The 9494-nt window shown below is 39.9% G+C and overlaps 10 non-coding genes and 33 pseudogenes across 10 annotated transcripts; all 43 read left to right on the top strand.

Annotated features, from left to right (window-relative positions):
* The first annotated feature begins 52 nt into the window (after positions 1-52).
* LOC146149250 (5S ribosomal RNA) lies at positions 53-171 on the top strand (annotated as a pseudogene).
* A 431-nt stretch (positions 172-602) lies between these two features.
* Positions 603-721, top strand: LOC146149249 (5S ribosomal RNA; annotated as a pseudogene).
* Positions 722-786: 65 nt separating this feature from the next.
* LOC146149248 (5S ribosomal RNA) lies at positions 787-905 on the top strand (annotated as a pseudogene).
* Positions 906-970: 65 nt separating this feature from the next.
* Positions 971-1089, top strand: LOC146149247 (5S ribosomal RNA; annotated as a pseudogene).
* A 250-nt stretch (positions 1090-1339) lies between these two features.
* On the top strand, positions 1340-1458 carry LOC146149246 (5S ribosomal RNA; annotated as a pseudogene).
* Positions 1459-1523: 65 nt separating this feature from the next.
* Positions 1524-1642, top strand: LOC146149245 (5S ribosomal RNA). The gene has a single exon (XR_014495515.1). It is a non-coding gene; the product is annotated as a 5S ribosomal RNA (ribosomal RNA).
* Positions 1643-1889: 247 nt separating this feature from the next.
* Positions 1890-2008, top strand: LOC146149244 (5S ribosomal RNA; annotated as a pseudogene).
* A 73-nt stretch (positions 2009-2081) lies between these two features.
* Positions 2082-2200, top strand: LOC146149243 (5S ribosomal RNA). The gene has a single exon (XR_014496361.1). It is a non-coding gene; the product is annotated as a 5S ribosomal RNA (ribosomal RNA).
* A 74-nt stretch (positions 2201-2274) lies between these two features.
* LOC146149242 (5S ribosomal RNA) lies at positions 2275-2393 on the top strand. Its single transcript, XR_014496012.1, has one exon. It is a non-coding gene; the product is annotated as a 5S ribosomal RNA (ribosomal RNA).
* Positions 2394-2458: 65 nt separating this feature from the next.
* On the top strand, positions 2459-2577 carry LOC146149241 (5S ribosomal RNA; annotated as a pseudogene).
* Positions 2578-2689: 112 nt separating this feature from the next.
* On the top strand, positions 2690-2808 carry LOC146149240 (5S ribosomal RNA; annotated as a pseudogene).
* Positions 2809-2873: 65 nt separating this feature from the next.
* LOC146149239 (5S ribosomal RNA) lies at positions 2874-2992 on the top strand (annotated as a pseudogene).
* A 65-nt stretch (positions 2993-3057) lies between these two features.
* On the top strand, positions 3058-3176 carry LOC146149238 (5S ribosomal RNA; annotated as a pseudogene).
* Positions 3177-3241: 65 nt separating this feature from the next.
* LOC146149237 (5S ribosomal RNA) lies at positions 3242-3359 on the top strand (annotated as a pseudogene).
* Positions 3360-3424: 65 nt separating this feature from the next.
* On the top strand, positions 3425-3543 carry LOC146149236 (5S ribosomal RNA). Its single transcript, XR_014497593.1, has one exon. It is a non-coding gene; the product is annotated as a 5S ribosomal RNA (ribosomal RNA).
* A 74-nt stretch (positions 3544-3617) lies between these two features.
* Positions 3618-3736, top strand: LOC146149235 (5S ribosomal RNA; annotated as a pseudogene).
* Positions 3737-3801: 65 nt separating this feature from the next.
* LOC146149234 (5S ribosomal RNA) lies at positions 3802-3920 on the top strand (annotated as a pseudogene).
* Positions 3921-3987: 67 nt separating this feature from the next.
* On the top strand, positions 3988-4106 carry LOC146149233 (5S ribosomal RNA; annotated as a pseudogene).
* Positions 4107-4171: 65 nt separating this feature from the next.
* Positions 4172-4290, top strand: LOC146149232 (5S ribosomal RNA; annotated as a pseudogene).
* Positions 4291-4364: 74 nt separating this feature from the next.
* Positions 4365-4483, top strand: LOC146149231 (5S ribosomal RNA; annotated as a pseudogene).
* A 65-nt stretch (positions 4484-4548) lies between these two features.
* Positions 4549-4667, top strand: LOC146149230 (5S ribosomal RNA; annotated as a pseudogene).
* A 248-nt stretch (positions 4668-4915) lies between these two features.
* LOC146149229 (5S ribosomal RNA) lies at positions 4916-5034 on the top strand. The gene has a single exon (XR_014498019.1). It is a non-coding gene; the product is annotated as a 5S ribosomal RNA (ribosomal RNA).
* Positions 5035-5098: 64 nt separating this feature from the next.
* Positions 5099-5217, top strand: LOC146149228 (5S ribosomal RNA). The gene has a single exon (XR_014495491.1). It is a non-coding gene; the product is annotated as a 5S ribosomal RNA (ribosomal RNA).
* Positions 5218-5291: 74 nt separating this feature from the next.
* LOC146149227 (5S ribosomal RNA) lies at positions 5292-5410 on the top strand (annotated as a pseudogene).
* Positions 5411-5475: 65 nt separating this feature from the next.
* On the top strand, positions 5476-5594 carry LOC146149226 (5S ribosomal RNA; annotated as a pseudogene).
* A 431-nt stretch (positions 5595-6025) lies between these two features.
* Positions 6026-6144, top strand: LOC146149225 (5S ribosomal RNA; annotated as a pseudogene).
* Positions 6145-6209: 65 nt separating this feature from the next.
* LOC146149224 (5S ribosomal RNA) lies at positions 6210-6328 on the top strand (annotated as a pseudogene).
* A 250-nt stretch (positions 6329-6578) lies between these two features.
* LOC146149223 (5S ribosomal RNA) lies at positions 6579-6697 on the top strand. The gene has a single exon (XR_014495480.1). It is a non-coding gene; the product is annotated as a 5S ribosomal RNA (ribosomal RNA).
* A 65-nt stretch (positions 6698-6762) lies between these two features.
* Positions 6763-6881, top strand: LOC146149222 (5S ribosomal RNA; annotated as a pseudogene).
* Positions 6882-6946: 65 nt separating this feature from the next.
* Positions 6947-7065, top strand: LOC146149221 (5S ribosomal RNA; annotated as a pseudogene).
* Positions 7066-7130: 65 nt separating this feature from the next.
* On the top strand, positions 7131-7249 carry LOC146149220 (5S ribosomal RNA; annotated as a pseudogene).
* A 65-nt stretch (positions 7250-7314) lies between these two features.
* Positions 7315-7433, top strand: LOC146149219 (5S ribosomal RNA). Its single transcript, XR_014494924.1, has one exon. It is a non-coding gene; the product is annotated as a 5S ribosomal RNA (ribosomal RNA).
* Positions 7434-7498: 65 nt separating this feature from the next.
* On the top strand, positions 7499-7617 carry LOC146149218 (5S ribosomal RNA; annotated as a pseudogene).
* Positions 7618-7682: 65 nt separating this feature from the next.
* On the top strand, positions 7683-7801 carry LOC146149217 (5S ribosomal RNA; annotated as a pseudogene).
* Positions 7802-7866: 65 nt separating this feature from the next.
* On the top strand, positions 7867-7985 carry LOC146149216 (5S ribosomal RNA). The gene has a single exon (XR_014497157.1). It is a non-coding gene; the product is annotated as a 5S ribosomal RNA (ribosomal RNA).
* Positions 7986-8059: 74 nt separating this feature from the next.
* LOC146149215 (5S ribosomal RNA) lies at positions 8060-8178 on the top strand (annotated as a pseudogene).
* Positions 8179-8243: 65 nt separating this feature from the next.
* On the top strand, positions 8244-8361 carry LOC146149214 (5S ribosomal RNA; annotated as a pseudogene).
* Positions 8362-8426: 65 nt separating this feature from the next.
* On the top strand, positions 8427-8545 carry LOC146149213 (5S ribosomal RNA; annotated as a pseudogene).
* Positions 8546-8610: 65 nt separating this feature from the next.
* Positions 8611-8729, top strand: LOC146149212 (5S ribosomal RNA; annotated as a pseudogene).
* A 65-nt stretch (positions 8730-8794) lies between these two features.
* LOC146149211 (5S ribosomal RNA) lies at positions 8795-8913 on the top strand (annotated as a pseudogene).
* Positions 8914-8978: 65 nt separating this feature from the next.
* LOC146149210 (5S ribosomal RNA) lies at positions 8979-9097 on the top strand. The gene has a single exon (XR_014498001.1). It is a non-coding gene; the product is annotated as a 5S ribosomal RNA (ribosomal RNA).
* Positions 9098-9171: 74 nt separating this feature from the next.
* On the top strand, positions 9172-9290 carry LOC146149209 (5S ribosomal RNA; annotated as a pseudogene).
* Positions 9291-9355: 65 nt separating this feature from the next.
* On the top strand, positions 9356-9474 carry LOC146149208 (5S ribosomal RNA; annotated as a pseudogene).
* Positions 9475-9494: the final 20 nt, after the last annotated feature.

The following is a 9494-nucleotide window of genomic DNA, read 5'->3' as shown; positions in this document are numbered from 1 at the left end:
TTAGGTTTTTACATTTTTAAATAGATAAGACCAAAAAATGTTGACCAATACTGCCCACGACCATACCAGGTTGAATGCACCCGATCTCGTCCGATCTCGTAAGTTATGCAACCTCGGGGTTGGTTAGTACTTGGATGGGTGACCGCCTAGGAATACCAATTGTGGTAGGCAAAATATGATTTATTTAAGTTTCTACATTTTTAAATAGATTAGACCAAAAAATGTTGACCAATACTGCGAACGACCATACCAGGTTAATGTACCCAATCTCGTCCGATCTCGTAAGTTAAGCAACGTCGGGATTGGTCAGTACTTGGATGGGTGACCGCCTAGGAATACCAATTGTCGTGGTCAAAATATGATTTATTTAAGTTTCTACATTTTTAAATAGATTAGACCAAAAAATGTTGACCAATACTGCGTACGACCATACCAGGTTAATGTACCCAATCTCGTCCGATCTCGTAAGTTAAGCTACGTCGGGATTGGTCAGTACTTGGATGGGTGACCCCCTAGGAATACCAATTGTCGTGGTCAAAATATGATTTATTTAAGTTTCTACATTTTTAAATAGATTAGACCAAAAAATGTTGACCAATACTGCGTACGACCATAACAGGTTGAATGCACCCGATCTCGTCCGGGCTCGTAAGTTAAGCAACGTCGGGATTGGTCAGTACTTGGATTGGTGACCGCCTAGGAATACAAATTGTCGTAGGCAACATATGATTTATTTAAGTTTCTAGATTTTAAAATAGATTAGACCAAAAAATGTTGAGCAATACTGCCTACGACCCTACCAGGTTGAATGCACCCGATCTCATCCGATCTCGTAAGTTAAGCAACGTCAGGATTGGTTAGTACTTGGATGGGAGACCGCCTAGGAATACCAATTGTCGTAGGCAAAATATGATTTATTCCAGTTTTTACATTTATAAATAGATAAGACCAAAAAATGTTGACCAATGATGCCTACGACCATAACAGGTTGAATGCACCCGATCTCGTCCGGGCTCGTAAGTTAAGCAACGTCGGGATTGGTCAGTACTTGGATTGGTGACCGCCTAGGAATACAAATTGTCATAGGCAAAATATGATTTTTAAAATATGTTTACATTTTTAAATAGATTAGCTCAAAAAATGTTGACCAATAGTGCCTACGACCATAACAGGTTGAATGCACCCGATCTCGTCCGATCTCGTAAGTTGAACAACGTCGGGATTGGTCTGTACTTGAATTGGTGACCGCCTAGGAATACAAATTATCGTAGGCAAAATATGATTTATTTAAGTTTTTACATTTTTAAATAGATTAGACCAAAAAATGTTGACCAATAGTGCCTTCGACCATACCAGGTTCAATGCACCCGATTTCGTCCGATCTCGGAAGTTAAGCGACGTCGGGATTGGTTAGTACTTGGATGGGTGACCGCCTAGGAATACCAATTCTCGTAGGAAAAACATGATTTATTTAAGTTTTTACATGTTTAAATAGCTAAGACCAAAAAATGTTGACCAATAGTGCCTACGACCATACCATGTTTAATGCACCCGATCTCGTCCGATCTCGGAAGTTAAGCAACGTCGGGATTGGTTAGTACTTGGATGGGAGACCGCCTAGGAATACCAATTGTCGTAGGCAAAATATGATTTATTTAAGTTTCTACATTTTTAAATAGATTAGACCAAAAAATGTTGACCAATACTGCCTACGACCATACCAGGTTAATGTACCCAATCTCGTCCGATCTCGTAAGTTAAGCAACGTCGGGAATGGTCAGTACTTGGATGGGTGAACACCTAGGAATACCAATTGTCGTTGGCAAAATATGATTTATTTAAGTTTCTAATTTATAAATAGATTAGACCAAAAAATGTTGATCGACACAACCTACGACCATACCATGTTTAATGCACCCGATCTCGTCCGGTCTCGGAAGTTAAACAACGTAAGGATTGGTTAGTACTTGGATGGGTGACCGCCTAGGAATAACAATTGTCGTAGGCAAATATAATTTTTATATTATATATAAATGTTTACATTTTCAAGGAGTTTAGACCAAAAAATGTTGAGCAATACTGCCTACGACCATACCAGGTTGAATGAACCCGATCTCGTCCGATCTCGGAAGTTAAGCCACCACGGGATTGGTTAGTACTTGGATGGGTGACCGCCTAGGAATACCAATTGTCGTAGGCAAAATATGATTTTTTAAATATAGACCAATGTTTACATTTTCAAAGAGTTTAGACCAAAACATGTTGAGCAGTACTGCCTGCGACCATACCAGGTTGAATGCACCCGATCTCGTCCGATCTCGGAAGTTAAGCGACGTCGGGATTGGTAAGTACTTGGATGGGTGACCGCCTAGGAATACCAATTGTCGTAGGCAAAATATGATTTACTACAGTTTTTACATTTTTAAATAGATTAGACCAAAAAATGTTGACCAATACTGGCTACGACCATGCCAGGTTGAATGCACCCGATCTCGTCCGATCTCGGAAGTTATGCAACCTCGGGATTGTTTAGTACTTGGATTGGTGACCGCCTAGGAATACAAATTGTCGTAGGCAACATATGATTTATGGTGACCGCCTAGGAATACAAATTGTCGTAGGCAACATATGATTTATTTAAGTTTCTATATTTTAAAATAGATTAGACCAAAAAATATTGAGCAATACTGCCTACGACCCTACCAGGTTGAATGCACCCGATCTCGTCCGATCTCGTAAGTTAAGCAACGTCAGGATTGGTTAGTACTTGGATGGGTGACCGCCTAGGAATAGCAATTGTCGTAGGCAAAATATGATTTATTTAAGTTTCTAGATTTTCAAGGAGTTTAGACCAAAAAATGTTGAGCAATACTGCCTACGACCATACCAGGTTGAATGCACCCGATCTCGTCCGATCTCGTAAGTTAAGCAACGTCAGGATTGGTTAGTACTTGGATGGGTGACCGCCTAGGAATAGCAATTGTCGTAGGCAAAATATGATTTATTTAAGTTTCGAGATTTTCAAGGAGTTTAGACCAAAAAATGTTGAGCAATACTGCCTACGACCATTCCAGGTTGAATGCTCCCGATCTCGTCCGATCTCGAAAGTTAAGCAACGTTGGGATTGGTTAGTATTTGGATGGGTGACCGCCTAGTAATAGCAATTGTCGTAGGCAACATATGATTTATTTAAGTTTTTAGATTTTCAAATAGATTAAACCAAAAAATGTTGAGCAATACTGCCTACGACCATACCAGGTTAATGCTCCCGATCTCGTCCGATCTCGGAAGTTACACAACCTCGGGATTGTTTAGTACTTGAATGGGTGACCGCCTAGGAATACCAATTGTCGTAGGCAAAATATGATTTATTTAAGTTTCTAAATTTTTAAATAGATTAGACCAAAAAATGTTGACCAATACTGCCTACGAACATATCATGTTTAATGCACCCGATCTCGTCCGATCTCGGAAGTTAAGCAACGTCGGGATTGGGTAGTACCTGGATGGGTGACCGCCTAGGAATACCAATTGTCGTAGGCAAAATATGATTTTTAAAATATATACCAATGTTTACATTTTCAAAGAGTTTAGACCAAAACATGTTGACCAATACTGCCTACCACCATACCAGTTTGAATGCACCCGATCTCGTCCGATCTCGGAAGTTAAGCAACGTCGGGATTGGTTAGTACCTGGATGGGTGACCGCCTAGGAACACCAATTGTCGTAGGAAAAACATGATTTATTTAGGTTTTTACATGTTTAAATAGATAAGACCAAAAAATGTTGACCAATACTGCCCACGACCATACCAGGTTGAATGCACCCGATCTCGTCCGATCTCGTAAGTTATGCAACCTCGGGGTTGGTTAGTACTTGGATGGGTGACCGCCTAGGAATACCAATTGTCGTAGGCAACATATATTATTTATTTAAGTTTCTACATTTTTAAATGGATTAGACCAAAAAATGTTGACCAATATTCCCTACGAACATACCATGTTTAATGCACCCCACCTCGTCCGTTCTCGGAAGTTAAGCAACGTCGGGATTGGTTAGTACTTGGATGGGTGACCGCCTAGGAATACCAATTGTCGTAGTCAAAATAAGATTTATTTAGGTTTCTACATTTTTAAATAGATTAGACCAAAAAATGTTGACCAATACTGCCTACGAACATATCATGTTTAATGCACCTGATCTCGTCCGATCTCGGAAGTTAGGCAACGTCGGGATTGGTTAGTACCTGGATGGGTGACCGCCTAGGAATACCAATTGTGGTAGGCAAAATATGATTTTTAAAATATATACCAATGTTTACATTTTCAAAGAGTTTAGACCAAAACATGTTGACCAATACTGCCTACCACCATACCAGTTTGAATGCACCCGATCTCGTCCGATCTCGGAAGTTAAGCAACGTCGGGATTGGTTAGTACTTGGATGGGTAACCGCCTAGGAACACCAATTGTCGTAGGAAAAACATGATTTATTTAGGTTTTTACATTTTTAAATAGATAAGACCAAAAAATGTTGACCAATACTGCCCACGACCATACCAGGTTGAATGCACCCGATCTCGTCCGATCTCGTAAGTTATGCAACCTCGGGGTTGGTTAGTACTTGGATGGGTGACCGCCTAGGAATACCAATTGTCGTAGGCAAAATATGATTTATTTAAGTTTCTACATTTTTAATTAGATTAGACCAAAAAATGTTGACCAATGATGCCTACGACCATAACAGGTTGAATGCACCCGATCTCGTCCGATCTCGTAAGTTGAACAACGTCGGGATTGGTCTGTACTTGAATTGGTGACCGCCTAGGAATACAAATTATCGTAGGCAAAATATGATTTATTTAAGTTTTTACATTTTTAAATAGATTAGACCATAAATGTTGACCAACACTGTCTACGACCATACCAGGTTGAATGCACCCGATCTCGTCCGATCTCGGAAGTTAAGCATGGTCGGGATTGGTTAGTACTTGGATGGGTGACCGCCTAGGAATACCAATTGTCGTAGGCAAAATATGATTTATTTAAGTTTTTACTTTTTTAAATAGATTAGACGTAAAATGTTGAGAAATACTGCTTACGACCATACCAGGTTGAATGCACCCGATCTCGTCCGATCTCGGAAGTTAAGCAACGTCGGGATTGGTTAGTACTTGGATGGGTGACCGCCTAGGAATACCAATTGTCGTAGGCAAAATATGATTTTTAAAATATATACCAATGTTTACATTTTCAAAGAGTTTAGACCAAAACATGTTGACCAATACTGCCTACCACCATACCAGTTTGAATGCACCCGATCTCGTCCGATCTCGGAAGTTAAGCAACGTCGGGATTGGTTAGTACTTGGATGGGTAACCGCCTAGGAACACCAATTGTCGTAGGAAAAACATGATTTATTTAGGTTTTTACATTTTTAAATAGATAAGACCAAAAAATGTTGACCAATACTGCCCACGACCATACCAGGTTGAATGCACCCGATCTCGTCCGATCTCGTAAGTTATGCAACCTCGGGGTTGGTTAGTACTTGGATGGGTGACCGCCTAGGAATACCAATTGTGGTAGGCAAAATATGATTTATTTAAGTTTCTACATTTTTAAATAGATTAGACCAAAAAATGTTGACCAATACTGCGAACGACCATACCAGGTTAATGTACCCAATCTCGTCCGATCTCGTAAGTTAAGCAACGTCGGGATTGGTCAGGACTTGGATGGGTGACCACCTAGGAATACCAATTGTCGTGGTCAAAATATGATTTATTTAAATTTCTACATTTTTAAATAGATTAGACCAAAAAATGTTGACCAATACTGCGTACGACCATACCAGGTTAATGTACCCAATCTCGTCCGATCTCGTAAGTTAAGCAACGTCGGGATTGGTCAGTACTTTGATGGGTGACCGCCTAGGAATACCAATTGTCGTGGTCAAAATATGATTTATTTAAGTTTCTACATTTTTAAATAGATTAGACCAAAAAATGTTGACCAATACTGCGTACGACCATAACAGGTTGAATGCACCCGATCTCGTCCGGGCTCGTAAGTTAAGCAACGTCGGGATTGGTCAGTACTTGGATTGGTGACCGCCTAGGAATACAAATTGTCGTAGGCAACATATGATTTATTTAAGTTTCTAGATTTTAAAATAGATTAGACCAAAAAATGTTGACCAATACTGCGTACGACCATAACAGGTTGAATGCACCCGATCTCGTCCGGGCTCGTAAGTTAAGCAACGTCGGGATTGGTCAGTACTTGGATTGGTGACCGCCTAGGAATACAAATTGTCGTAGGCAACATATGATTTATTTAAGTTTCTAGATTTTAAAATAGATAAGACCAAAAAATGTTGACCAATCATGGCTACGACCATAACAGGTTCAATGCAACCGATCTCGTCCGGGCTCGTAAGTTAAGCAACGTCGGGATTGGTCAGTACTTGGATTGGTGACCGCCTAGGAATACAAATTGTCATAGGCAAAATATGATTTTTAAAATATGTTTACATTTTTAAATAGATTAGCTCAAAAAATGTTGACCAATACTGCCTACGACCATACCAGGTTGAATGCACCCGATCTCGTCCGATCTCGTAAGTTAAGCAACCTCGGGGTTGGTTAGTACTTGGATGGGTGACCGCCTAGGAATACCAATTGTCGTAGGCAAAATATGATTTATTTAAGTTTCTACATTTTTAATTAGATTAGACCAAAAAATGTTGACCAATACTGACTACGAACATATCATGTTTAATGCACCCGATATCGTCCGATCTCGGAAGTTAAGCAATGTCGGGATTGGTTAGTACTTGGATGGGAGACCGCCTAGGAATACCAATTGTCGTAGGCAAAATATGATTTATTCCAGTTTTTACATTTATAAATAGATAAGACCAAAAAATGTTGACCAATGATGCCTACGACCATAACAGGTTGAATGCACCCGATCTCGTCCGATCTCGTAAGTTAAACAACGTCGGGATTGGTCTGTACTTGAATTGGTGACCGCCTAGGAATACAAATTATCGTAGGCAAAATATGATTTATTTAAGTTTTTACATTTTTAAATAGATTAGACCAAAAAATGTTGACCAATAGTGCCTTCGACCATACCAGGTTCAATGCACCCGATTTCGTCCGATCTCGGAAGTTAAGCGACGTCGGGATTGGTTAGTACTTGGATGGGTGACCGCCTAGGAATACCAATTCTCGTAGGAAAAACATGATTTATTTAAGTTTTTACATGTTTAAATAGCTAAGACCAAAAAACGTTGACCAATAGTGCCTACGACCATACCATGTTTAATGCACCCGATCTCGTCCGATCTCGGAAGTTAAGCAACGTCGGGATTGGTTAGTACTTGGATGGGTGACCGCCTAGGAATACCAATTGTCGTAGGCAAAACATGATTTATTTAAGTTTCTACATTTTTAAATAGATTAGACCAAAAAATGTTGACCAATACTGCCTACGAACATACCATGTTTAATGCACCCCATCTCGTCCGTTCTCGGAAGTTAAGCAACGTCGGGATTGGTCAGTACTTGGATGGTTGACCGCCTAGGAATACCAATTGTCGTGGTCAAAATATGATTTATTTAAGTTTTTACATTTTTAAATAGATTAGACCAAAAAATGTTGACGAATGCTGCCAACGACCATAACAGGTTGAATGCATCCGATCTCGTCCGGGCTCGTAAGTTAAGCAACGTCGGGATTGGTCAGTACTTGGATTGGTGACCGCCTAGGAATAGCAATTGTCGTAGGCAAAATATGATTTATTTAAGTTTCTAGATTTTCAAGGAGTTTAGACCAAAAAATGTTGAGCAATACTGCCTACGACCATACCAGGTTGAATGCACCCGATCTCGTCCGATCTCGGGAGTTAAGCAACGTCGGGATTGGTTAGTACTTGGATGGGTGACCGCCTAGGAATAGCAATTGTCGTAGGCAAAATATGATTTTTAAAATATAGACAAATGTTTACATTTTCAAAGAGTTTAGACCAAAACATGTTGACCAGTACTGCCTACGACCATACCAGGTTGAATGCTCCCGATTTCGTCCGATCTCGAAAGTTAAGCAACGTTGGGATTGGTTAGTATTTGGATGGGTGACCGCCTAGTAATAGCAATTGTCGTAGGCAACATATGATTTATTTAAGTTTTTAGATTTTCAAATAGATTAAACCAAAAAATGTTGAGCAATACTGTCTACGACCATACCAGGTTAATGCTCCCGATCTCGTCCGATCTCGGAAGTTAAACAACCTCGGGATTGTTTAGTACTTGGATGGGTGACCGCCTAGGAATACCAATTGTCGTAGGCAAAATATGATTTATTTAAGTTTCTAAATTTTTAAATAGATTAGACCAAAAAATGTTGACCAATACTGCCTACGAACATATCATGTTTAATGCACCCGATCTCGTCCGATCTCGGAAGTTAAGCAACGTCGGGATTGGTTAGTACTTGGATGGGTGACCGCCTAGGAACACCAATTGTCGTAGGAAAAACATGATTTATTTAGGTTTTTACATTTTTAAATAGATAAGACCAAAAAATGTTGACCAATACTGCCCACGACCATACCAGGTTCAATGCACCCGATCTCGTCCGATCTCGTAAGTTATGCAACCTCGGGGTTGGTTAGTACTTGGATGGGTGACCGCCTAGGAATACCAATTGTCGTAGGCAAAATATGATTTATTTAAGTTTCTACATTTTTAAATAGATTAGACCAAAAAATGTTGACCAATACTGCCTACGAACATACCATGTTTAATGCACCCCATCTCGTCCGTTCTCGGAAGTTAAGCAACGTCGGGATTGGTTAGGACTTGGATGGGTGACCGCCTAGGAATACCAATTGTCGTAGGCAAAATATGATTTATTTAAGTTTCTACATTTTTAAATAGATTAGACCAAAAAATGTTGACCAATACTGCCTACGAACATATCATGTTTAATGCACCCGATCTCGTCCGATCTCGGAAGTTAAGCAACGTCGGGATTGGTTAGTACCTGGATGGGTGACCGCCTAGGAATACCAATTGTCGTAGGCAAAATATGATTTTTAAAATATATACCAATGTTTACATTTTCAATGAGTTTAGACCAAAACATGTTGACCAATACTGCATACCACCATACCAGTTTGAATGCACCCGATCTCGTCCGATCTCGGAAGTTAAGCAACGTCGGGATTGGTTAGTACTTGGATGGGTAACCGCCTAGGAACACCAATTGTCGTAGGAAAAACATGATTTATTTAGGTTTTTAGATTTTTAAATAGATAAGACCAAAAAATGTTGACCAATACTGCCCACGACCATACCAGGTTGAATGCACCCGATCTCGTCCGATCTCGTAAGTTATGCAACCTCGGGGTTGGTTAGTACTTGGATGGGTGACCGCCTAGGAATACCAATTGTCGTAGGCAAAATATGATTTATTTAATTT

The sequence above is a fragment of the Ascidiella aspersa genome, chromosome 4 (genome assembly GCF_963924565.1).
Source record: "Ascidiella aspersa chromosome 4, kaAscAspe10.2, whole genome shotgun sequence".
NCBI classification, from domain to species: domain Eukaryota; kingdom Metazoa; phylum Chordata; class Ascidiacea; order Phlebobranchia; family Ascidiidae; genus Ascidiella; species Ascidiella aspersa.
The sequence above is the reverse complement of the archived record's forward strand: the minus strand, read 5'-3'. Positions and strand labels throughout refer to the sequence as shown.